The sequence below is a fragment of the Panthera pardus genome, unplaced genomic scaffold, assembly GCF_024362965.1.
Source record: "Panthera pardus isolate Hobbes unplaced genomic scaffold, ASM2436296v1 HiC_scaffold_17, whole genome shotgun sequence".
NCBI lineage: Eukaryota > Metazoa > Chordata > Mammalia > Carnivora > Felidae > Panthera > Panthera pardus.
This window is the reverse complement of record NW_026526732.1, coordinates 70375305-70403005: the sequence shown is the minus strand read 5'-3', so window position 1 is coordinate 70403005 and position 27701 is coordinate 70375305. Positions and strand designations below refer to the sequence as shown.

Here is a 27701-nt window from a genome sequence, read left to right as displayed (position 1 = left end):
AAATCTCTATAGGGCAGGAGCAGGAGTGAGGAAACAGCATGGTGAGGAAGGCCTGCGAACCTGTGCCCCAGGACTCATGCAGGCAGGAAGGGCTGGTCTGAGAACAGGACTCAACTGACACCAAGAGCCTGGGTCAGGGATCAGATGTGAATGTGGGGCCAGGCACCTACTCCCCATTAGTGTCTGGGGCTAGAAGAGCTGTGGCTGACTGCCTGGGTTGGAGTGGAAAGAGGCCCTTGTCCAGAGGCCCACTTCCAGAGAGGAAGTGACCCCTGTATGAGAATGGGACCTAGTTTGGCCCTGCCCAGTGTCTTGCTGAAGACTCAAGCTGCCTATTGCAGTGCATAGGGTGTCCATCTTTGGGGGTGGGGGTCCTGATGCACTAGGGATGCCTCATTCATAGGCACCCTGACAAGGCTCCTTGGGAGCCTCTCCTCTGAGACTCCCCATCTATTCACTCCACGCTGAGGGGCTCCTTGGCCTGCCACTTAGTTTCATCTGATTTTTCCATTTTATGGAACTTGGGACAACTTTGCTGGAACCCTCTAGAGTGCGAGGGCTCCCTTGTTCGTTTCCTTGAGGTCAGATATAATGTACCATGAGGGTGATCGAATCTCCCTGGTCTTGTCAACTCCACTTTGCAATGCATGACAGAAGTCCCCTTCTGTTATCATACCAGTCCCAGAGGGTTGATGTCTTGCCCCAGGAAAGGGAGACCTTCTCATAGCCCTGCTTTCCAGCAACATGCGGAGCTCTCCTGAGTGAAAGCCCATTGACTTTAAGCAGCACACAAGGATTGGGGGCAGAGTAATAGGGTGGTTACACGTGGTTTGTGTCCAGGGCCTTGGGTGACAGAGGGATGACAAGGCTGTAATATTCCTTCCCCAGCTCCTGGGAGACAGACTGAAGAGCGTACCCATGATGGGTTTCTGAGTCGCTACCACAGAAACAAATGAGTGCATCCTTAGACAAACCGTGGTAATTAGAAGAGAAACATAATGATAGTGAAGTTACCTTTCTCCATTCATTCCACAAGCATTTTTCTGAGTGTTTATTTTTGGCACAGAGCTATTTTAGGGGTGGGGGAGAGCATGTGGGGAAAGGAAAGGGAATTGGTCCAACGTGGCAGCTTGAGAGGAGGCGATGGATGGTGGGGGATGGGCAGTATTAGTGTTTGGTCTGTGGAAGATGAAACGCAGCTCTGCTCTGTGGGCGGGTCTTTGATCTTCCAGTAACTGCTAGAGTAGCAATTAGCATCCTTAATGCTGAGGGGAGTCTCTGAGAAACCCTTTAGCCTGCTGATTTAGGTTGGCAAATCTGAAAGTGTGGGTGCCTGCGCGTGCATGTGTGTGCGTGTGTGTGTGTGTGTGTGTGTGTGTGTGTGTGAGAGAGAGAGAGAGAGAGAGAGAGAGAGAGAGAAATGGTTTTTAAATTAGATGTTTGATGTTTATAATTGATTCAATTTTTACTTTATAAATGACAAAACATTTTCAACAATCGTAAAAGTCTCTATCACCCAACTGTTAGTATTTTGCTATATTTGCTTCAGATATGTATTTTAATATAAAAAAAGTTACAGATAAAATTGAAATCTTCTTTTTCTTCCTCTCCAGAGCTAACCATTCTCTTAAAGTTGGTTCTTGTTTCTTGTCCATGCTTTCATATTTATGGCATATGTATGGATTCACAAACAGCACACCATATAGTGCTGTTTGGGGTATTTAAAATGTTTTCATACATAGTATTTTGCTGTTTTCACTCAACATTGCATTTTTAAAATTTACCTATTTTGATGCTGTAGAGCTAGTTTGTTCATTTTTAAAATCACTATATAGTGTTCCATCTAGGAATGTATCATAATTACGTTTCTATTCCCCAATTGGTGGACATTTAGGTTGCTTCCAATTTTTTCTTCTATGACAACAGTGTGACTAGAAATGTTAGCCTATGTATGGTATATAAAGCTTCAACTTGCTGGCTGTTACCAAACTGATCTCCAAAGTGGTTACACACGCACTTACCAGAATTGCATGAGAGTTCTCATTCCCTCACAACCTTGCCAATACTTAGTAATGTGTAATTAACATTTGCCTCTGTCTTAATTTGCATTTCTCTGATTACTGTTTAAGGTTGAAAACCTCTTTCTGTGTGTTTTGACCATTCAGGTTTTTTCTTCTGTGAATTTTTTTTTTTTTTTAATTTTCTCTTCTGAGTTTTCTTTATGCTGTTTCTTTGTAAGAGATCTTCAAGTACTCTGGGCAGTGATACTTTGTTGGTTATATGGACATTTTAGGATTACTTGGGAAGAACAGGGATGATGGCCTTCTCTGTGTCAGACACAAATTAGTTAGCTGGTTCTTTGGTAAAGCAGTGAGGTATAAATTAACACAAGGGACAAAAGTCAACCCAAAGGTTTTCAAACAAATCGTTTCTGTTTTCTAACCAAGATAATATTAGATCATAATGGCTATTAAACACCCTGTTTTCTCAGCTTCTGCTGTGTAAGTTTCTTTTTGTATTTCAAAAGTCTGCACGGTTAAGATCCACTCCTCCTGCCCCATCATAAAAGAGATGGACTAAAAGGAAGCTTGTCATTCTGTAGACATGAACTTACAACTATTTCATAGTTAAGGAAGGTGTCCAAATACATTCTTTAGGAGAATGTATTGAATGATTGAAAGAGATGAAATCCAATTGTAACTGTTCTTTCCTTACCAGGGGCACTGAGAAGTGGGCTTTTCTTTTCTTTTTTTTTTTTTTTTTTTTAATTTTTTTTTTCAACGTTTTTTATTTATTTTTGGGACAGAGAGAGACAGAGCATGAACAGGGGAGGGGCAGAGAGAGAGGGAGACACAGAATCGGAAACAGGCTCCAGGCTCCGAGCCATCAGCCCAGAGCCTGACACAGGGCTCGAACTCACGGACTGTGAGATCGTGACCTGGCTGAAGTCGGACGCTTAACCGACTGCGCCACTGAGGCGCCCCGAAGTGGGCTTTTCTTAATAGAAGCATTATTGGGGCGCCTGGGTGGCTCAGTTAAGTGTCCGACTTTTGATTTTGACTCAGGTCATGATCTCACGGTTGTGAGACTGAGCCCCATCAGGCTCCATGCTGAGTGTGGAGTCTGCTTAAGATTCTCTCTCCCCCTTCCTCTGCCCCTCCCACTTCTAAAAAAAAAAAGCATTATAAAGAAGCAAGCATACACTATACTTCTGAATAAAGACTGAGTTGTGAGAATGACATGCCCTTGGTCTTCCTCTGCTTGCATTTTGTATGAATTACATTCATCCTGGAATGAAATAGTGAGGGCTTTGTATACAGTGCTTCTAGAAATGGTAGTTCCAGTGTTTTATCTCCTTCCAGAAGAAGGAAGACAAATGTCTGACAGCCTTGGGATGCAAAGCAGGATTTTCCAAAGGTTTTGGGGATACGGATTCTCGCAAATGTTTCCTCCAGCTTGTTGGTTATCTCTTGTTTTTGGTGTTCTTCCTTGAACAGAAGTGGATGATCTCATTCTTTGTGCCTATCTACATGTCTCCCCTCAGGCTTCCTCAGGCCATTATTTTCATCTTACTTCTTTCAGGACCCTGACTAATCAGCTCAGCCATCTGCCACTGCCAATGAGTCCATAAATACTTTTATCTTAAGTCACTTCTCTTTCCATACAAAGTAGATAATGAAATGCATTATCTGAATCTATTCATCAGAAGGATTCCCCCTCAGGGGTGCCTGGGTGGCTCAGTCAGTTAAGCTTCCGTTTGGCTCAGGTCATGGCCTTGCTGTGCTGTTGGTGAGTTCAAGCCCTGTGTCGGGCTCTGTGCTGACAGTTCAGAGCCTGGAGCCTGCTTCTGATTCTGTGTCTCTGTCTCTTTCTGCCCCTCCCCTGCTTCTGCTCTGTCTCTCTCTCTCAAAAATAAAATGAAAAAAACATTAAAAAATTAATTTAAAGAAAAAGGATTCCCCCTCATCACTGTCCTTCTGAGACACCCTGAGTTGAACTGTAGTACAGAAGCATTCCATTTTCAGCTTGTACCAACATACCAAACCAATCCACCATGAATCAAGCTCAGGGTATTCCTTCTCTATAAACTGCATAGGGGACCCCTTCCCCAAAGGATACCATGAGGTAGAAATGTGACAGAGGAAAGCATCAGAGGGGCCTGGGTCACCTGCCCATGCAACATACTTGTGACTTCTGCGTCCTCTTTTTAATTTTTTTTTTCTTTTGAGGGAGAGAGAGAGCATGTGCAAGTGGGAGAGAAGCAGAGGGAGAGAGAGAGAATCTTAAATAGGCTCCACACTCAGCACAGAGCCCAAATGGGACTTGATCGCATGACCCTGGGACAATGACCTGAGCCAAAATCAAGAGCCAGACGCTTAACTGACTAAGCCACTCAGGTGCCCCTGGATCCTCTTGAACCTGATCCCAGATATACCATTTCTATGTTACAACTGATTGTTTAGGCCTTATTATGTCTGATATTACCCAGCTTCCAGCTGCATGGTCAAACACCAGTTTCAACACAGCCCAGTAGCATGTCAGGAGCTCCTTTTCAAATAGTGCATGAGTCTCTGCTGTAGACTACATGGCCGTGCAACAGAACCCTGAGTGTCTCCTGTTAGCACTTGCCTGAGGCTCCACACAGTGTCTTTCTCTGTCACAGACCCCTATAAACAATGAATGATCTTTTAGGTCATGTGGCCCAGGTGCAAGCCTGATTGTCCTGCAGCCTGGACCTGCTGCTGAGCCCTTTCTTGCTTTCAAAGCTGGCAGCTTCCATATCACCTAACATATCACCTTTAGACTCTATTATGACAGAGATCAGAATAGTTAACACAGCCCTGGGAAAAGGCCGTAAATATGTACTCTTGTCTATCCCATGCAAGTGCAAACTGTTTCTGACCCTCCTTTATACCAAACCAGTGACCTCATACTATGCACCTGAGGCCATGTTAGTCTGCTATAGCAATGATACTGCATTTGGTGCAGAAGCTGCAATCAGGGTACTGCCTGTTTAAGTCATAGCAGTTCACTGTCGGGTGCCTTCATCCGTCAGTTTTTGCAGGGACAGACTGTTGAATTAGATGGGGACATACAACGAGGGTCAGTACCCCTGAATCCTCTAAGTTTTTGAGGACAACAGCGATATCTGTTATCCCCTCCAGTGCTGATACTGTTTGGATTTACTATCTTGGCCAATGGACAGTTTCAGGGCTTCTATTTGGATTTTTGTACCTTTTAATAGTGCTTAATTTCAGCATCAAAGAGCAAATGTGAGATTTCTGCCAACTTCTAAGGAAGGCCATTCTGAATAAACATTCGGGAACCAAGGAAATGACCATGAGATGTTTCTGTGTACCTACTGAACCCACTGTGAGAGCCAGGTGAGGACTCATTTATTACCTGACCCCAATTTGCTTCTAGTCTAACAGGAGGGCCATGATGGTCCTTTGAGTATTCCCCTTTCTCTAATATATGTTTACCCTCTCAAGTGAACATAGATATTATGGGAGAAGACAGAGGAATCACTAGAGTATATACTTTCCAAGTGGCGTAAGGCCCTTCCTTATGGAAACCTGGCTCTTCTTTATTCAGCGGATGCTGGGTCATAGAACTGGTTCTGATCTGGGCACTGGGAAGGGGATCGTGTTCTTCCACGGGGCTGGCTGACCCTAGTTTTCTGCTTATCTATTCCTTTTTTTAAAATTTATTTATTATTTTTGAGAGAGAGAGAGAGAGAGCGCACAAGTTGCGGGCGGGGGCAGAGAGAGAAGGAGAGGGAGCATCTTGCGCTGACAGTGCAGAGCCAGATGTGGGGCTTGAACTCATGAGCTGTGAGATCAAGGGTTGGACCCTCAACCTACTGAGCCTCCCAGATGCCCCTGCTTATCTATTCTCGATCTCTTTTGAATATACCCTTGTTGGTCGCCCATCTATGTTGCCCCTGGGAATACCATGTTCTTTGAGCCATCTTCGTAGGTCCCCATAGTTGAGGCTCCCTGGCTGCGGATCTGTTCTTGCTGCCTGTTAGGGAAATTATGCTAATCTTGCTTTTGATAGTTAGAAGTTGCCATTGGCCTCTGCTCTTCTGGGGTCCTATCATTTCCATTGCTATCAGGGGGCCAAGTTGTGCAATGGCATCTTCTATGTCCATGCTGGCCACAGAGGGCAGTCTCATCTTGAGTTTCTCAGTGATGCTGGTGACCCCCCACCAGTGTGCTCTTTTTTGCCCTGGTACATGGAGTGTCTTCCAGGTTGGACTCACCACACAGTGGCCAGCTGGTGGAGTCTGACCCATTCTAGCATGCCTACTTCTCTGAGCCCTTGGCCCTTTCTCCACAGTTCACCACTATAGTACTGGCATCTCCAGTTTATTTAATGTGTGTCATCACTCTTTCTAAGATTTTAGAGGCATCTAAGTAAAGTGCTAGAGCTGTCACTCGGGGCCCTTAGCAGGGTGTTAAATAATGTATCATGGCAGAACGTCCCCATGTCAATAAACTTTCCCATATTTATGTTTCATCCATCTTGATCCTTCATCCTGAGGATCCTCTCCTTGCATACTCCCCCAGTTCCTGCCGTTCTTGTGAACCAGTCCTGCAGTAGCTTTGGCTCATCATCTCTCTCCTCCCTTAGCAAGCCCTTGTTCCCAGTTTAGTTATGCTGAAATTTAACCCTAACTACAGACCCAAGAAAAGAGGTGGGGGAGGATCCCTGAGGGCAAGCTTTCTCTTGTAAGTTTCCTGTTTTATTTGAGGATTTCTGCATAGGTTTTAGGAAAGCAGAAGGAGGGGGCAGCTATATTTCTATGATTCCAAAGGGTTCAGGAGAACTTAGAGATTCAGGATTTTCAATGAAACCTACGCACATATCTCATCCCAACTGTCAGGATCCCTCTCATGCTCCATCAGGGTCCTGATGTTGACATAGGAGATTGGGCTAGGCAGAGAGTTCAGTCTTCTCTGAAGTTCTGCTACTCTTAAGCCCCGTGCCCTTTTTTGGGGTTGCATTTGCTCTCTGGATGCAGGGGATAAGAGTATCTTTAAAGACTATTGAGGAGACCCCTAACCCTCCCATTTTGCTTTAAGCTGTTGATTAATAAAGCTGAGCCTGTCATTTTCACTTTTCAGTGAATCAGTGGTACTTAGCAACAGCCCTTATAATGACATCCTTCATATTTCTCAAATGTCTGGGACCATGCAGCAGCTGGTGCATCCCCTTCCAGCCATATCCATCCCATCTTAGTTCATCACAGGTGAATGCTGCTTACTTTCTGTATCGCACACAAATTGATTTAAATATTTTAATCATATTTATTTATTTTAAATGTTTATTTATTTTTTTTTGAGAGAGAGAGCGAGAGCGAGAGCATCAGTGGGGGAGAGGCAGAGAGAGAGAGAGAGATAGAGAATCCCAACCAGGTTCCCCACTGTCAGCACAGAGCCCGATGCAGGGCTCGAATTCACGAAACCATGAGATCATGACCTGAGCTGAAATCAAGAGTCAGACGCTTAACTGACTGAGCCACCCAGGCACCCCCATATTTATTTATAGGCCTTTCCACATTGTTGTATTACCTTGAGTTCCTGGTTCTACGTGGCCTGGCTCTTCCTTATGGCACTTTGTTTCTTTCCATGAGTGTAATATTGTACTGTGAACAAGCTGCTATCAGGTTCTTTTCTGTGGAATTCTCACCTGAACTGGGCTGTCTTCATGTCTTCCTCTGCAGAGATCCTAAGATTCTTGTCTGTCCCGGACCAGTTTTTGCCAATACCATGCTGGTGTTGCAAATTCAGATACTACAGCCTATGGCTTAGGTTTCTGACTATTCACAGGTGATTCTCTTCCCCTAGCACCTAGGAGGTGCTTCTTCACATTTGCAGGTGGAGCTCAGTAGGGTCCTACTGCACACGTGACTTGTAGAAAAGTGGCTCTCTGTTCCTCCACCTTGCCTGCTGTTGATCTGAGGCTTGACTCTTGTGTTCCTGTAAAGATATTAAAACATTAGCCTCGAGCCTTGAAGGCCCACACCTGGGTCTGCTGGCTACGTGGTCCTCTACACTCCAGTTCTTGCTGCTGTAGGTTTGGTGCCTGTGTCTTTCTCAGCCCCTGGAAATAGTCCTTTCTTTAGTTTGAATTCAACTGTACATTAAATAAATCATTTTTGCTGTATTTCATCCAGCACTTTTAGGTGTTTTTATCAGGAATATGGCCTGAACTTGTCAGCAAAATCTACCATATTTACTGGAAATTATACCAGTTTATTTTCGGAAAGCATGCTGGTGCATCCACTGCTGTCACAGAGGGTTTTATGGACAAATTCAAGGGAGAACTTCAGACATTATAAACACAAATGCAAGGTAGTTTCTCTCTCTCAGCTTAGAGTGGAGTTTCCATTACTTTCCACTTAATATGTGAATTTTAGATTTTTCTTTATGGTGGAAGGAAACACTGTTTCTAAGGGAAACAGTTGGTGTTTGTATATTCCTTAATCCTAAAGGTCATAGGATCATTGATGTGACAACATCATCTTGCTAGCAGGGACTGTTCAAGCTGCAGCAATACTATGTTGAGCTGTTGCCTGGTGATTATGGGAAACTTCAAAATGATAAAGTACTGGACAAAGATATATAAATAGAAACAGTTGGAAATTTCCAGATAATCTTGCTTGATAAATGGAGAAAGAAGAAAAAATAGATGCATTTCACTTAGATTTCAGAGAGATGACTTCTGGTTGCATTTGAGTGCTGAGCTTAAACCTGTTTTCAGGCACTAGAAAGTGGGGGAGTGGATACCTGTGTAACAGATCACAATGGGACAGAGGTCGTGTGTGTATGTGTGTGTGTGTATAAATTTATTTATTTATTTATTTATTTATTTATTTATTCATTCATTCATTCATTCATTCATTTATTCACTCATTCATTCATTTATTATTCTCCATCAGTGATGTTCCCAATGCATAAGGCAAGCGAAAGCACATTGTCACTCATCTGCTGGCCGATATGTCTACGATTGCCATCCTTTCCATCTTGCTTCCCACACACAACATAATTATAGGCCTGTGAGGTAAGGGCTGGACCACAATATGCCTAGAGGGGTCTAGAGAGCCTGGGGAAGTAGGTGATGCTTGAAAATAAAAAGAAAAAAAACTGTCACGTAAAGACATGCTGGGAGCAGAGCTGTGGCCAAAATGATCACATGTGAGACAGCAGCTGAGGCAAGCATCCAGGAGAATTGTATTTGATATTCATTTTTAAATATCACATGTGTAGTTTTAGGGTTGAGAAGCTAAAAATAGGCACCACTCCATATAACCCACTCCCTCTAATTTGTTATAATTAATTCTTCAACAGCTTGTATTTTACCACCATCACGTAAGAGTATATTCAGGACAGTACTAATGTCCCTAGAATTAAAGTGGAGAGTTAAAGTCATATACTTATATGAGAAATCGATCCACTAGTATCTCTTCTACATATGTCAAAGAACATTTGTTGTTTCTTGCATTCAAAAAGTGTTTAAATACAATATTCCATATGCCTTGATCATGAAACATTATTAGTTACAAGTAAAATATGGTGACCATTTATTTGAAGGCTGTGTACATTTTATTTATTTTTATATACAGCATGCAATTCGTGATTGCGTGTGTTTAATATTTTGGTAGGAAATCTTCATATAAAGCAGAGCAATAAAAAATGTACAACACATTGTATTATTTTTCTTTTCCCACTACCTTTACTGCACTTTCCCTTTGTGAAACTTAGTTGGTTTCAATGATTTGATCTTTTTTTTCTCTCACTTTGTTTCCTATTTAAGCTCTCCTATGTATTTCTATTTCCTTCATTCCTGAATTCTTCATTTTCCCATGTCTTCATCCTTCCCTCTTCTTTTTGGGCAATTTATTTACTTTGTTCCTACTCAGTAAGCATTGCCTTTCTGTGCAGGACTGATTTACATCGTTCCCTTTTCAAAATTGTGATCCAGAGCAACACTGAACAGTAGAAGGAAAGCACCCATAGTACAATTTTCCACTAGGAGCATTACCTTCTATGTGTGAACTCAGCTACCAGAACACTTAAGTCCTTCATGTCTTCTAGTGCCCCGGCACCATGCAGGACATGACACTATCTCCAAAGCACCACAGAAGAGCTCTGGCCCATTGGGTCACCATCCTTATGACTCAGGAACAGTTTTCAAGTGTAGGTCATAGGGCTGCTAGAGATTTGACTCAAACCCCATTATAATCTGTAGGCTTTTTCTGTTTTTAATTGACAAGCTGATTCTAAAATCCATATGGAAGGACCAAGGAACTGGAGTTGCTAAAATAATTTTTAAAAAAAGAACAGAGTTTCCATACTTCTTTATTTCAAAACTTGGTAGAAAGCTGCAGTAATTAAGAGAGTGTCAAACTGGTGGAAGGCTAGATAGATGATCAAGGGAACAGTATAAGGAGACCAGAAATAGACACACACATCTATGGTCAATTGATTGTTTTTACAAAGGCACAAAGGAAATTTAATGGAGAAAGCATAGTCTTTTCAACAAATGCTGCTGGAACAATTGAACCTCATATGGAAAAACAAAAAACAAAAACAAAACCTTGACCCGTACCACACCCCTTATGCAAAAATGTACTGCAAATGGATTGTAGATACAAAGGTAATACCTAGAAAACATAGAAATCTTTGTGAGTTGGGTTTGTCAACTTTTTTTTTTTTTTTTGGAAGAGAGAGGGCGCAAGTGGGGGAGAAGGGCAGAGAAAGAGAGGGAGTTAAACAGACTCCACACTGAGCGTGAAGCCCAACACAAGGCTTGATCCCATGACTCTGAGATCATGACCTGAGCTGAAATCAAGAGTCAGAGGCCCAACTGACTGAGCCACCCCGGTGTCCTGGCAACTATTTTTTGATACGACACCAAAAGCAGGATTTGTAAAAGATAGTGTTGGTAAATTGAAAACTTCTTCTCTGTGAAAGACACTATTAAGATAGTGAAAAGATAAGCTACGCATCAGGAGAAATTATTTGCATAACATATATCTGTCAAAGAACTTGTATCCAGAGTATAGTTTTTAAAAATCACAGAACTTGATAATAAGAAAGCAACCAACCAAATGAGTGATAGGTAAAAGACTTAAACTGATGCCTCACCAAAAAAGACATAGAAAAAAAAAAAAAAACTCTTGAAAAGATTCTCAACATCATTAAGGATTAAGGAAATGAAAATTAAGCTATAATGTGATACCACTGCAAACATAGGTATTAAATTGGGCAATATTGTTTGTTTGTGTTTTTATTGACATCACCAATAGCTGCAGAGACCAATGAGCACCAGAACTCTCATTCATTACTGGTGGGATACAAAATTGTAAATACTTTGGAAAATAATTTGGCATATTCTTACCATAAGCCCAGAAATCCTACTCCTACATGTTGATCAAGAGAAATGAAAATTTATGTTCACATCAAAACCTGTACATATATACTTATAGAGGATTTACATCATAGTCAAAAACCAGCAATAAACCAAATGTCCTTCAACTGTTGAATGGATAAACAAACTGTGGTACATCCATACAGTGGAATACTAGTCAGCAGTTAAATAGAACAATCTACTAATATATGCAACAACATAGATAAATCTTATGTGCATTGTGCTTGGTGAAAGAAGCCATACGAGCTGTATCCTCTTTGGTTCCATTTAAATGATGCTCTGGAAAGGCAAACTATAGTGACAGGAAACAGGACAGTTTGCCAGGGGCTGTGGGTGGAAGGAGTGGATGAGGGACAATTTGGGGGTGGTAGAACAATTCCATATCTTGATTTTGGGAGTGGTTATATGGATGTATGCATTTATACAAATTCATAGAACTACATACCCAAAAGGGTGAATTTTACTAAATATAAATTGCATCTTAACCTTAAAGAAATGAAAAAGGGGGCAATAGAAGAAATAAGCAATAAAAAACAAGCAAAAAAAAAAAAGGATACTTTTAAAAGTTGAGTGGTGAGTTCATAAAGGTACAGAATATTATCCTCTGGTTTTGCATTTGTTAAGTATGAAAGTTTCCATAGTGAAAAGTAAAAATAAGAGCAGCAACAAAGCAGACCTCTTGAGCTAACATCCCCTCTCACCACCAGACCACTGGGCTTCCTCTCCCAGCAAAACTTCCTGAAAGATTTGACTTGAGACACTTTTCACTTCCTCACTGTCCATTCAGGCTTCTGTCCCCAATAATCCGTGGACTTATGTCAAGGTTCTAGTCAAGGTCACCCACGACCTCCTGACTTCACATACCCAAACAGGAGATCATTTTCTTTTCTCATTTACCCCACCTTTTAGCAGTTCATGTCAGTTTCTTTTCTCAGTTTCTGTGACATCCTTTTAGTCTTGGTGTTCCTCCTCTCTGTCACACCTTTTTAGTTTCATTTGCTGCCTCTTCTTTGTAAAACCCCTGAACTATGACATGTCTGAGGGTTAGGGCCGCGGGCCCAGTTCTCCTATATTTACATATAATCCCTATATGTCTCTAGGGATTTTCACTGGAGCCTCTGACTTTATTTTTTTTAAATTTTTTAACGTTTTTGTTTATTTTTGAGACAAGGAGAGACAGAGCATGAACAGGGGAGGGTCAGAGAGAGGGAGACACAGAATCTGAAACAGGCTCCAGGCTCTGAGCTGTCATCACAGAGCCCGACACGGGGCTCGGACTCACAGACTGCGAGATCATGACCTGAGCCGAAGTCAGCCGCTTAACCGACTGAGCCACCCAGGCGCCCCTGGAGCCTCTGACTTTAAATACTATCTGTGTGCTCATGATTCCCAATCTGCACCCGGACCGTGACCTTGCCCAGAAATGTCAAAGCCATGTATCTAGCATCCTCCCTGACATCTTCATTAGGAATTCCACTAGGCAGCTCAAAATTAAAATGCCCACAAAATTAGAATGGTCCCATCTTCACCTCTGACCCTGGTCCACACATTCCAGTAAATGGCATCTCATCTCTGCAGTCACTTGAGCTAAGAACTTAAGAACCATCCTGCCTCAAGTGCCGTCATCTCCTACCCTACCCATGATTACTCATTTGCTTCCAAGACAGATACTGAAGGCTCTCAATTTTCATTTCTACTGCTACGATCCCTATCCAAGTCATTGTACCCTAGCCTATTTGTTTCTTCTGCCTATTCCTTCCTCTCTTCCAATTTCTTTGATAAATGCTTGTATCTAATTTAAGTTCTAAAATTCATATATAGTTTTATGAATGGTGCCTGTATTACACAAAACTTTAAATTTCTATGAAACTACAATACTCTTTCATTTCTTAGAGACAGAGTCTGGATTTTTAAAGCCCTACTGAAGAAAGTCAAACAATTTTATAAGGTAAGGACGGGGGAAATTCAAACATCTAGTTTGAAATCATGCCTGTGTAACTAAATTTGAAGATGGGTTTTAGTAGCAGGTCACTGACAAGAAAGTACACATTATTTATTCAGGAAAATGTAATACTTGAAAACTAATAATATTTGAGCCGGTTGGTACAGATTAAATCTTGAAAGTAACCTTATTATTTTGCTCTGTCAACTGTCTTTAGAGACCTAGAGATAATCCTACGAGAGAGAACACCGGTTCCTTTCAGAATTTGTTTGATTTCATTTGGACTAATTTATTAGGAAGTCATTGGGAACCTAGCCTGGGAAATTAGTACATGGACAAAGCAGTGAAAGTTAATTCATTAAAAATGAGTAACCTCTAGTGTTATGTCCATTGATCATGCATCTATGTTCTTTGGCTGGTTCAGATATAAACAGAAGAAAAAAATGTTCTCTTATCTTACTTCTGACTTAATAGATCAAACTCTTTTAGTTTTCCTCTTAGGAATTATTTACCAAACTGTTAGAATCTTGTCATCTTTCTTCAGATTTTCTAGAATCTCCTTAAATCAAGGGCTGTAATTAAGTATTACTGGAGAAAGTAATAGCAGTGGGGTTGGAGCCAGAAGAATTAGGAGATTCCAAGAGTAGTAGTAAATATCAGCAATAAAAATAGGAAAGTCTGCAATTCTCCACCTGGCTTTGGCTAAGACAACAGTTCAGGGCAGGTGATGCATCTATGTCAGAATCTGACACGTACCAGACCTAGTGGGCTTCACATAATTGTTGCATAAACCATGGGAAATTTCCTCCATCATCTTATGTTCTTTGTATATGCTTCTTTTAAAAGGGTGAAGTTGAATTTTTATTTTAGTCAATCTGTTTTTCATTTATAAGGTAATCCAAGATTTTCACCAGTGATCTTAATATACTGTCATTTCTGTATTTTGTGTGGGTGTCATTTCTTCCTACGTACATTTGCTAACCTTCATCTGCCATCACTGAATTTAATGCTATTGGTAGTTAGTGGTTTGATCTGATTAAGAATTCTTTAAGCATGAGTTTTTGTGAATACACTACTTTCTCTGTGGTAAATATCCAAATAGCAAGCAAACATGCTTTACACATTTTCCCAACTTCTCTTAAAATTAGGCTATTGGCCTCAAACCCTTTTGTTTTGTACTGAATGAATAATAAATCCTCTGAAATTTTAGTGCATACAATTAGGAGGAAGAGGGAGTTTCTCTGATGCTTTCAAGCTGTGAATAAGTTTTTAAAAGCATGAGTCATTTGTTGTATCTTCCTCTACCTTTAAAGATCCTTTGTGGCTGAGTGAATACTAGCTTTGTTGTGTGTTTTGTTTTAACAAAGTAATACATGTGTATAGTTTAAAAAGTCAAATAATACTGGGGTGCTTATATTAGCCAACTGTGGCTAAGTTGGTTAAGCGTCTGACTCTTGATTTCAGCTCAGGTCATGATCTCACAGTTCATGAGATTGAGCCCCACGTCCGGCTCTGTGTTGATGGCCCAGAGCCTGCTTGGGATTCTCTCTCCCTGTCTCTCTGCCCCTCCCCAGCTCGCTGACACACACACACACACACACACACACACACACACACACACACACTCACTCTCTCTCTCTCTCTCTCTCTCTCTCAAAATAAATAAATAGACATTTTTTTAAAAGTCAATACTAAGAGGTTATAACAAAATACTGCCACATGCATTCTACAGAGGCAACTATATCGAATACTTTTAGATATTTCTTTTGATATTTACCTATATATTTCCCTTAACTAATACATATATATTGCTATCTCTTTATACTTTTAATTATCTTTTGATTTACTATGTGGATGAGAGTTTTAGCTTTCATATAGCCCCTTTACCCTCTCCTCTCCCCCCATATGTTTGAATTACAATTATTAGTTAAATCCATATTTAGTGTTTCCATTTTCTGACTATGCAACTGTTATTCAGAAAGTTGCATTCTTTTATTTAGAGTTAATAATTCCTCAATTTTTCATCTGCTTCATTTTCTTTGTACTTTATAGGTTAGTTTCCTTATACTTCCTACAGTTTCCATATGGTTAAACCATCTGAATAATCTTTTATTTCCAGTCTTTATCTGAAAAATCTTTAATACTTCCTTCTATCTCTCTGTTCCAAATGAACTAGTTGCTCTCTAGACTTACTACATACCTGTCACCCTGTGCGTGGACAGCTTGAGAACTGTATTAGTCAGTGTTCTCCAGAGAAACAGAACCAACAGGGTGTGTGTGTGTGTGTGTGTCTGGGGGGGGGGGGGGCAAAGTGGGGGTGAGAGAGGGGGAGAGAGAGGGAGACAGAAAGGGAGAAGGAGAGATTTTACATTTTTATTTTATTTTTTAAGCTTATTTATTTATCTTTGAGAGAGAGGGAGATAGAGATAGAGAGCATGAGAAGGGGAGGGGCAGAGAGAGGGAGAGAGAGAATCCCAAGCAGACTCCACACTGCTATCACAGAGCCCAATAGACGTGGTGCCCGAACCCATGAACTGTAAAATCATGACCTGAGCTGAAACCAAGAGTCAGATGCTTAACTGACTGAGCCACTCAGGCACCACGAGGGAGAGATTTTAAAGAATTCGCTCATGCAATTTTGGGGGCTGGCAAGTCCAAACTCTATAGAGCAGGCCAGCTGGCTGGAGGAGGAGTTGATTTTGAAATTCGAGTCTGAAGGTAGTCTAAAGGTAGAACTCCCTCTTCCTTAGGGGATCTCAGTCTGTTTCCTTTTAAGCCCTTCAACTGATTGGTTGATGCCCACCCACATTATGGAGAGTAATCTGCTTAAAGTCTGAATCCCAGTGTATCTCATCCTCCCCTACCCCAAATCTTCAAAACTACATCTACACTGGTATTTGACCAAATATCTGGGTACCGTGGTTCAGCCAAGTTGACACATAAAATTAACTACCACAAGAGGTAACTAAGAACATGGAAGATTGTTACCCAAATTTTGAAGGCTCTTTTTTTGTGTGGGAGCCCTATCCTTTCCAGTACCCTACCTTTCAAATGCTGGCCAGTTTAGCAGCCTCAAATTTCCATCTTTGTTTTCTTTTTTCAATGAGATCACCACCGTTTGCTACTTGGGCTCTATTTCTGTGTGCCAGTTTGGAAAATGCCCTTAGGGAGAAAACCATGGTGAATGTCAGGTGCGCCTTGTGTGCGTCTCTTCATCGGTGCTGTCCAATGCCTGTAAAGAGTTGTTCTATATATTTGCTTGGGGTTTATAGCTCTTTCTGGTCGGAAGAGAAGTATAATACCAGCTACTCTTTCATAGCCGGAACAGAAGCCTGCTTGGGCTTCTTAACAAGCCCTCAAACTGCTATTCTGTTCCCACTCTTGCCCTGACAATCTGTTCTCCACCCAGAACCAAGTGGTCCTATGAAAATTAAAGTCAGATCATAACACTCCCTTGCCAGCACTCTTCAATAGCTTCTCATCACAATTGGAATGAAATCACAGCTCCTTACTCTAGCCTACAAAGTCCAGCACGACTACACTCTGCCTTTTTCTCCATTCTTATCTTTGCCACTCTCCTTCTCCTTTCCACCCTTCACCACAAGACCATTCTCTCTGTTCCTTGAACATGCCAAGCTGCTTCCTGCCTTAGGACTTGGCATCATGTCATAGCTTACCTCATATACTTTTTTCCTCATTGTCTTGTTGATTATTGTCATTCAAATCTCAGCTTGAACGTTACCTCCTCAGAGAGTTTTTCCCTGACCAGCCAATTTCGCAGCCTTCAGACATGTTCCAACACATTACCCTGCTTTATTCTCCTCATAGGACTTTATCAGTAATTGTTCATTTCTGAGCAGTTTTCAGAAACTTTTCTTGTTCATTTTCATGTCAATTTTCAATGTCTCTGCAGTACAATGTACTGGAGTGCTCAGCACTTAGGACAGTGCCTGGCACACTGTGGATTCTCAGTCAAATTAAAATTTGTTGAGGGGCGCGTGGGTGGCTCAGTTGGTTGAGCGTCTGACTTCAGCTCAGGTCATGATCTCGCGGTGTGTGGGTTCAAGCCCCACGTCGGGCTCTGTGCTGACAGCTCAGAGCCTGGAGCCTGCTTCGGATTCTGTGTCTCCCTCTCTCTCTGCCCTCCCCCCCAGAACTCATACTCTGCCTCTCTCTCCTTCAAAAATAAACATTAAAAAAAATTTTTTTTTAATTTGTTGAATGAATGAGTGAACCAAAACAGATCCAGAGCTGGGACGACTACCTGTTGTCACAAGCATGTCAATTAACAGGAATTTTGTTTGGCTGCTACTTGCGTGGCCCCAAATTTGGAATGAAACTCTAAAAACCTTCTGTGGCTTGTCATTAAGCAAGCATTTTTGGTGTGTGTTTGCCATGTGTCATGGCATTTTTTGAGTGTCTGCCGTGTGTCATCACCAGAAAAGATGCTAAGAGCACAGCCACTGGAGTCAAACAGGAAGGGGTAAGGGAAGGGTAACAACCTTGTTTTGCCACATCCTAGCTATGTAACCTTGGACAAATTAACTAATCTCTCTAAGTCTCAGTTTCTCCATCTGTGAAATAATTCTTCTCTTGTAAGAGTTCTGTAGAGGTTAAATTAAATAATTCATCTAAATTATTTAGGGTTGGATTTGGCACTGTATTTTGAATGTTTAAAATATATAAGTAGGGGCTCTTGGGTGGCTCAGTCAGTTAAGAGTCCAACTCTTGATCTCAGCTCAGGTATTGATCTTAAGGTCGTGTGTTCAAGCTCCACCTTGGGCTCCACACTGGGTGTGAAAACTAGTTATAAAAAACAAAACAAAATATAGTTAGTGTTATCATTAAGTATTAGTTTATATGATGGTGCTGGCTATTTCATGGGATTAATAGAAATCTTACCGGAAGGTGGTATTGGGTAGGGATGAAGTACTATACCTAAAAGTCACCTTTTCCAGGAACTTCCTGATAAACCATCCCCTCTGATTACTTCTCGGCTTCATGCACTCACTACACATATATTGAGTATTGCTACTTTGTTCTTCTTCTAAGTTATTTTTTGTTTTCCTTAAACATCAACATCAGTGCTGCAAGGTCCTTCTCTCTTTTTAAGAATATATAAATGCTTGATTTAATCATATATTCCCTTCCATCCCAGTCCCCTTTTCCACCTTTTCCACCAGCAACCATTCTAAAGTATTTAATGTGTAGCTTTAAGTGTTGTCACAAAATGTGTGCTAGTGTCTTGTGTGCATGTACTTCTAATTTCCATATATGTGATTGTGTTACTATCTATCACACTCTTTCTCACATTTGTTTTACGAAGTACGGTTTTTTGCTATGCATGTATCTATGGTGCTTCTTAAGGATGCAGAGCACTCCATGGTGGGCATTTATCACATTTTACACATTCACTCCCCCATTGATTTTCAGATTACCTTCTGTTCCCCCCCCACCACCAACTGCAAAGAAATGTATCCTTGTGCATATCAGTTTAAAATGTGTGTTGAAGATTTCTTTAGGACATATTTCAAGGTGTGGAATTGTTGAGTCAGGAGATGAAATTGTATCTTCCTGGGTAACTGTTCTCATGTATCTCTTTCAAGGTACATGTTGTATATCCCTAATTAACTTGTGAGCTATGGCCCAACTCTTAGATCTTGAAACAAAAAAATGGAGAAATCAGGTCCAACACTGGGTAAGTAGAGACTCAAAGTGGCAAGTAGAACACAGGAAGAATTATTCCATTTCTGTGTGACTATAGACATACGAGTAGAGAAATTGGCTGCTTATTTGCTATTTTTACAGCTTCATCCACAAGAGGATTTGCTGGCATTGCTTGCACAGCATGTGGAGAGTCCAAAATACAATTATCCAAAGGGAAAAAAATTAACACCAAAGAGAATCTAGGCACTAATGGGTTGTAACTGGTTGGCACACTCCCTTTGCAGGCCAGGGAGGGCATGGTCTTATCCTTGATTTGGACACTTTATTCTAATCTGCAATCATATAAAGTCAGAAAATCACCAGTGTGCAAGAAGCTGCAGAAGACTGGAAGGAACTGAGCCCTCAGGGTACATTTGTTTTTTTTTCCTTTTGTTTTTATTCTGACAAACGTCAAACTTCAGAAGAATTGCAAGAATAATACAGTGAACACCTTTCTACCCTTCAGCAAGATTCACTAAGTGTTACCTTTTTGCCATATTCGATCAGTCTGCCAATCTGTTTATCTATCACCCACTGTTTGAACATTTCCCCATAAATCTTCAGCATTCCTGTCCTAAGAACAAGAACATTCTCACCAATAACCACAAATTGAACATCGATACATGCTGTTAGCAAAATACGCTCCATATTCAAAAGTTTAGAACAGGGCTCAGCGAACTTTTTCTATAGAGGGCCAGATAGTAAATATTTTTGTTTTTGCAGGTTAGACAGTCTCTGTGTCTCAGTTCTGCTGTGGTGGAGTAGAAGAAGCCACAGGCTAAAAAACATAACACAAGTGGGTGTGGAGGGGTGCCAATAAAACTTTATTTACCACAACAGGTGGCTGGCTGGTCTACACTTTTTTTTGTGTTTTTTTTTTTTAAGAATTGGTGCAAGACTTACATTTTATAGTCAGTAAATCTCACAATTCAAGGTATATTACAGAGATCACTCTTGGTTTCAAAAAGGTTTTGCCATGGATTGGACTACTCAATTATATATGATTCTATTGCTTACATTTCTTCATTTCTATGAATCTAGTTCCTACAGATCTACTTCTTAATTTGTTATTTGGAAAACATCAATCCCTACCATAAATATTACACAGCCTTATCTTCTTTCAGTGTTCTTTTTTGAAATTGTGGTAAAATATACATAACATAGAATTTACTATTTTAACCATTTTAAGTATAAGGTGTAGTGGCATTACGAAAGCTCACATGTGTTGTGCAGCCATTACCACCATCCATCTCCAGAAAATTGTCATCTTCCCCATCTGAAACTCTGTCCCCATTAGAAACTTACCTTCCCATTCTCCCCTCTCCCCCAGCCCCTGGCAACCACCATTTTACTTTCTGTCTTTATGAAGTTGACTACTCTATGTACCTCAAATAAGTGGACTCATACAGTGCTTGTCCTTTTATGTCTGGTTTATTCAATTCACATAATGTCTTCAAGGTTCATCCCTGTTGTAGCATGTGTCTGAATTTCCTTCCTTGTTAAGGCTGAATAATATTCCATTGTGTGTAAAAACCACTTTATGTTTATCCATTCATCTGTTGATGGACACTTAGGTCATTCTTATCTTTGGCTATTGTGAATAATGCTGTGATGAATATGGTTCTAGACTGATTCTTAAAGCCCTAATTTTCTTTCTGTCCAGGCGATAGGATCTAACAACAGATATGAACCTAAAATGTCACCCTCAGCATAATAGTGTCACTTCGCTGAATGGAAGACATGTATGCAAACAATCAAGTCATCTCCCTTTGTCCTTTAGAGAGTCAGCATCTCTTGCCTGGATATTTCAATAGCCTCATCTCCTTGGCTCCAGATTTGTCCTGACCCACACCGGCACTGGAGTGACCTAAAATACCAAATTGGTCTTTATCACTCTCCTGCACTACACTTTTCCATAGCTCCCTATTACCTACAAGACAAAGTTTATAGGCCTTAACTGGCCTATCAGGCCCTTAGTCTCCTAGCTCGTCTCTATGTCCCCATCCTTACTTCCTCCTAGTCCTAGTCTCTCCCTTCATATTCCAGTTGTACTGTGCTGCTTCCTATCATCTCTTCCTCTGAAATAAATAAAAACAATAAATGATGCTATTTGGTGTCCCTTTGCCTTTGCTCGCTGTGTTTGCTCCATCTGCCTGGAAAGCGTTTTCTCCCTTTTCTTTGCTAGCTTATACTCACTCATTCATCAAAATTAATTCAGCAGTGGGGGCATCTGGCTGGCTCAGTCAGTGGAGCATGCGACTCTTGATCTCAGGGTGGGGAGTTTGAGCCTCACGTTGGGCATAGAGATTATTTATTTAAACAAGATCAGTTCAACAGTAATGCTTCCAGGAAGCCTGTCTCAGACATGCCCCGCCAATTCTCCTTCCAGTCTATGTGCCCCAGAGCACCCTGTGTTTGTCTCTGTCATCACATCACATCATAGTGGTCTCTGTAAGTTTGTCTCCCCAAGTGATTTAACCTCCTAAAGAATAGGGGTCATCTTTCCACTCTCAGTGCTCAAATATCTAGTAGGTGCTTAAGGAATATTTTTGGATTGAGCAAAATTACAGGTTCTTAAAAGGGCATACTAAGCTCTTCATAAGTGGCTCCAATGTATCTGGACCAGCTTCATTTCCTGCTATTCCAGTCTTTCTTTTGCCCACATGCCCCAACCACACCTAATTCCAATGCTTCCTCAAGTAAGCAATGAAACTCCATGCCTCTGGGCCAATGTTTATTAACAACTCCCTCTGGAATTCCTTACCCTTCCCTTCCTAATGTACTCCTATTCATCCTTCAACACCCAGCCTAAATATCTCCTACTTTGAGGAGCTGTGATTTCACCAGACAGAAGGAATCTTCTGCTTTTCTGCTGTTCGTAGAATGGAATAGCCCTATTACGTACAATACCACAACATTATATTGTCAGTAACTTATGTATCAGCCTTTTCCCATAGCCTGTACCTTGTTTTATTCATCTTTGTGTTTCTAAAGCCTAGTGCAGTGCCAGGCACATAGTAGGTGTTCCATAAATGTTGGATAAATAAGTGGATGAATGAATGATGTAGACATTTGATAACCATAGTCTGAGTGGACACAAAGAGCATCTGATTCAGTCTGTTTTCATTCCAAGATAATATGGCCTAACTTAGTGTCTGGGGTTCAGATGCTAAAAGCATTATCTCTCCCTCAAAATAGCTATTTGTATTTGAGGCTTTATGTAGCCCTGTCCTTCCGTAATTACATGGGGAGTAAGGAGCCTACTCCTTGGCTCCACAAAGGAGAAATGAAGACATAAAACCATGACTGGTAGTCTGAAGTGTCCCAGATCAAAGTTTGAGGAAGAAGACAATAGGGCCTTTGGTAAGAAGCTCACCATAGGGAAGAGGTGAGTGGGACTCAGGTTCAGGTTCTACATCTTCACTGGAAAGTGCTGACCTGGGGAAAGATTCTAGCAACTCTGCTGAGGGAGCCACCTGTCACCATGGGAGAGCTTTGAAGAAAATAGCTGCACACATGGCAAATGAAAGAGCTGTGATATTAGTCAAAATGCTGTAATACCTGGGGCCCAGGCAACCTGCTGTGGGTCATCTTTGGAGAGAATAACAGGAAGGAGCATCTAACCTCTTGCCACCAAGAACCACACTGGGCTATTTGTCAAAGGGTCCACCCCGGGGTAGGTGAAGGTGGATGGTTCTGTGTTTGTGTTGGTGGTGACATCCAGGCATGAGGGTCAACAGACAGGTGGCTTGGTCAAGCCTTATAATTGGGCTGCTAGGATTTTCAGCCTGGAGCTCAGCAAAGGTGGGCTTCTGGCTTCATGTCCACGGAATGCTGGCAGGCTGCCAGAGTGGGCCAATGATTGTGGCAGCAGGCATGGAGGCTCTGTCTGCATTGCTATGGCTACAAGGGGGTGATAATGAAGACTAGTTCATAGATACACATAAGGAGCTCTGGAGAAGTTCTGAAATAGAGACAGCTACTCTGGAAAAGACTGGAAACAATGGGAGATTGAAGCCCTTGTTATTTAGGTCTAATTGTAAATATGACCTCTTTTGTTTTTGTAGACTGGTGGAACCAGGGACACAGTGATTACATTGATAAATATAAGCCTTTTACTGTTTAAGTGAAAAGGTGCAACTACAAGAGGAAATTATTGCCCATGATGGACAGGACCAGGGTATCCTCATCGACTTGGACCTTTTTTCATGGTGCACAGTAGTAGATTATCCTGTTTTCTTGTGGTTGATTGGCTATGCTGTTTGGTCCTGCCAATGCAATTTTTAAAAAAGTAATCTCTATGCCCGATGTGGGCTTGAACTCACAATGCCAAATGAAAAGTTGCATGCTCGGGTGCCTGGGTGACTCAGTTGGTTAAGCATCTGACTTCAGCTCAGGTCATAATCTTGCGGTTCATGAGTTCGAGCCCCACATCCGGCTCTCTGCTGTCAGGACAGGGCCTGCTTCAGACCCTCTGTCTCTCTCTGTCTCTCTGCCTGCTTGCTCTCTGTCTCTCTCAAAATAAATACATAAACTTAAAAAAAAAAAAAAAAAGAAGAAGAGTTGCGTGCTCTACCAAGTGAGCCAGCCAGGTGCTCCTGCCAATGCAGTTTGAAAGGGCCTTCCATGCAGAGCTCCTCAGTCTGATGGGATCTTTACTTGCAGGTGCATCCCAAAGGTTGCCGCCTGACCCAGGAAGCCTTGGAACATGACTCTCCTCTCCCCAGCCCAGGACCCCTACTCAGAGATTGGCCAGTTCCTCCATCATTCTCTCCTCTTGTGTCAGCTTTGCCCTGAGATCACCTTTTTGCCATCCATTTCCCTCACACCCTGAGCCCTGTGAACTTGAACTGCAATAAGCTTGAACCACAGATGAAGAGTCTAAATGTCCTGACCAACAAAATCTCATAAATTGTGGGCTCAGCTCCTTGGGAAGTGGTATGCATGACTTCCTTCACCATATTTAAGATCTGATGGAATTAATCGCTGAGGAACATATTGAAGGAGACAGAAACAGAGTGGAACAGAGACCCAAGGAGCTGTTTTCCTCCCCAGGTTCCAGGATTTTTGCAACAAATCATGTAACCTTGTGCAACAAGTACAAAAGAGGAAAAGAAAAGGCTGAGAAGAACATTTCCCTTTGTGTCCTATTGTGGGGCTACTTCATTTGTAGAGATGTAATTGTAGCCTGAAGCGTGCACTTGGGAATCTGTGTTTCTGGGAAGATTGGAGCTCCTCCCATAAAGAGCTGGAGGAGACTGTGACGAGAAACAATCTTTCCAACTAGCGGCTGCGACTGAATGAATTGAAGGAGATGCCTTTTTGCTTTAATTTTTCGCCACCCCCAACTCTGCACTTAAGAAAAAAAAAAACGTTTTTTTTTCTTTGAGACTATACCAGACTAGTTAATAGAACAGGATAATTCTGGATACAAGGCTCTGCAAAATAGGAGAGTATAATGAGAGGCATTTGAATGGATGTCATTGTCTTTCACAAAGCATGCTTTTGTCTCATTGTTTTCACCTAAGACTTCTTGCAAAACAACGGGCTTTGAAAGTGCAAGATAGGCTGCTTCACTCTTGAAGAGCTGACAGACATCCCACCTTTTCCAGGAGGATTGTGACTGGAGCTTCAATCATTTTTCTCCCCCGTTTCTGTGCAGTAGGTGCGACAATTAGAGAGAACTGTGAGCTGACTATCCTATACCCAGTTCCAGTCCTGTCAGAAGGAACTAAAAATACCCTGTGGTCAAACTATAGTGAGTCCTGCTTCTAACGAGCTTGGGCTGAGGGTAGCCAGGGGGCGGTCATGTCACCCACAGAAACAACAGCCAGATGACACAAAACCATCGCATGAAATTTCCTTCATCTGAAAGCCTGCGACCTTTTTTATGATGCTGCACTTTGGTGAAACAAACAAAAAAGTCCATTTCTAAATATAGCCAGCTTTTGTAGGCTGTAGTTAGTCACGTTCCCACTTTGTAAAAAATATCAGAACGCATTTTGGCAGAAATTTTCATCATGATATGTTTTTTTTTTTTCCTTTCAGTTCCCCATATTTAAAACTCTGGTGACACAAACATTAAGGTATATAACCAGAAAACCTGGGGAATTCTTCTGGAGTCATGTGGTTCTTTACTTGACAAAAATTTATTGAGGACCTGAATCAGGGGGTGTTCCAAGCCTCTGCTTCGAATCAGTTTTCACTATAGTCTTTTGTTCTTGGAGCTCTCTAGGAAATCCCCACATAGTTGGAAAAAAGGTGACTGCTCTCTCACATGTATATGTGCCAGAGCAGAGAGCATTGGAAACAAAACGGAGATCATCAAACACCTGCCTTGTGGGGCTCTGGTGGATTTCAAATGCATTAATACCCATACAACATCTAATCGGAGTCTGTCAAGAGGTGAGTGCTCACTAAATGCTAGCTGTTTTTATTAGTAGTAGTAGTAGTATTTGCATATAGTACGTGCAGATAGATTTATATACACGTGTGCGCTTTCCGTTGTAAAGGCACAGACTGGAAAAAATAGGCTTTGTCTTTCAGCATCCAAGTATCCAACGATGCTTATAATTGGGCAGGTCCAAACTGAAGCAAGAGTCTTTGCCTTCTCTTTCCCCCACTGTGGTGAAATACACACAACATAAAAAGTACATTTTAACTATTTTTTTAAGATTTTATTTTTAAGTAATTTTTACACCCAACGTGGGGCTCGAACCCACAACCCCAAGATCAAGAGTTGTAAGCTCCACCGACCAAGCCGGCCAGGCGCCCCCACTGGAACCATTTTTAAGTGAACAATTCAGTGGCATTAACTACATTCACATTGTTGGGCAACCGTCACCACCATCCATCTCCAGAATATTTTTATCTTCCCGAACTGAAACTCCGTCCCCATTAAACACTAACTCCCTATCTTCCATTGTCTCCCCCAGCCCCTGGCTACCACTGTTCTACTTCCTGTCTGTATGAAGTCGACTGCTCTGGGTACCTCATATAAGTGGAATCATACACTGTTTGTCCTTTTATGTCTAGCTTGTTTTCCTTAGCATAATGTCTTCAAGGTTCATCCCTGTTGTAGCATGTGTCAGAATTTCATTTCTTTTTAAGGCTGAATAAGGAGCTTTCATTTTAAAATGGAGGTATTTTGGGAAGACCATATGGCTATAGCTCTCACAGGCGATTTCCAATCCTCTCCTCTCTCCTAGGCCTCATTGTATGAATATTCTAATGAGATCTAATGACACGGCTTCCCGGCTTCCCCCATGGTGTCCTTCTACCTGCAATGGCTTTGCCCTTGAACTTGGGCTCCAGAGTCAGACAGCCGTGCACTTGCAATCTGCATTTCTGCTGCTTAAGAAATTTATTATCTTGGGCACACAGTTAGGTTAAACTGTATGATAATGCTGATAATTGATAATTTTTATGTACTAAAATGACAATTTCATGTGGCTCAACCTAATTCTTTAGCTCTCTGTTCCTCAGTTATCTTACATAAAAGATAAAGTTGAAAATAGTGCTTGCCTCATAGGGTTGCTGTGAGAACTGAATGGCCGCATGTGGAGCAGTGTTTAGTCTGAGCTTGGCCGAGAGCCCAGAGGGCCAGGGCTGCTGTGGGAGCCAGGTGCCACGGCCTCCTTTGTCGGGGAGGAGCCTCCTCACAAGTCCAGGCTTCCAGAAGTCTCCTGTTCCCCTCTTTTGCCACCTCTCTTACACCTGACTGTACCTTCATCATCAGCTCAAGGCAGGAGAGTCAGCCTGGAATAAGAACAATTTTTCTGACACTTTAGATGATATAGCACAGTGAACAAAATAAATACTATTCCCTACCTTCACGGAGTTAATGTTCCCGTCAAGGAGGAAGAAAACCAGGGAAGTAAGAGAAATATATGGCATTTTCAGAAAACTAAAGTAGAAGAGAGGGATCTGAAATGTCAGGTGGTACTTTAGGTGAGAGAGGACACAGTGCCCTTGCTCTGTACCTGAAGTTGGTTTGGCATTTGACCTTCTTTTTAGGCCTTCCCCATATCTTCCCCCTCCCTCTCTTTCTCCCTTCCTCCTTTCCTTCCATCTTCCTTTCTTCCCTTCCTCCTTTCCTTCATTCCCTCCTCCCTCCTCTCTCTCATTCTCTTTCTGTCTTCCAATTTGGATCCTGGGCAGCTCTCTTGGCTTACTTGAAACTGGCTTTCAAGGGTGGCTGTGTGCTGACTCTGCAGAGCTCCCTAGATTGGGAATTCCGAGAGAATTCACCCCAGGCCTGTTACAGGTTGTTTTATGCCGCTGCCGGCTCAGCGTCCGTTATTAATTGGGCAATCTTGGGATTTAGCAGTGTTCTCTCTGCATTTTACCCCTTCATAACCCCACGTCTTCAAATGTCTCCCACCTGAGGCCTTCGGTCTCCTTGCCAACCAACTCCACGTCCTGAATCGCAAGGAATTACACAACCACACCATCACAAAACCGTAATGCCTTCTCATCTGAGCTGTTTCCCCTGGCTGCAGCCAGGCCTGGGGCAGCCTGTTAAAAGATAAACTGAGGGGGCACCTGGGTGGCTCAGTCGGTTAAGCGACAGACTTCATCTCAGGTCATGATTTCACAGTCCATGAATTCGAGC

At 41.8% G+C, this 27701-nt stretch overlaps 1 long non-coding RNA gene across 1 annotated transcript in view; it reads left to right on the top strand.

Annotated features, from left to right (window-relative positions):
- Positions 1-27701, top strand: part of LOC109263415 (uncharacterized) — a 146650-nt gene that overhangs the window by 102738 nt on the left and 16211 nt on the right. The window contains exon 4 of the long non-coding RNA XR_008422958.1: positions 23753-25492. This is a non-coding gene — a long non-coding RNA (uncharacterized LOC109263415). The remainder of the gene's footprint in view (positions 1-23752; positions 25493-27701) is intronic.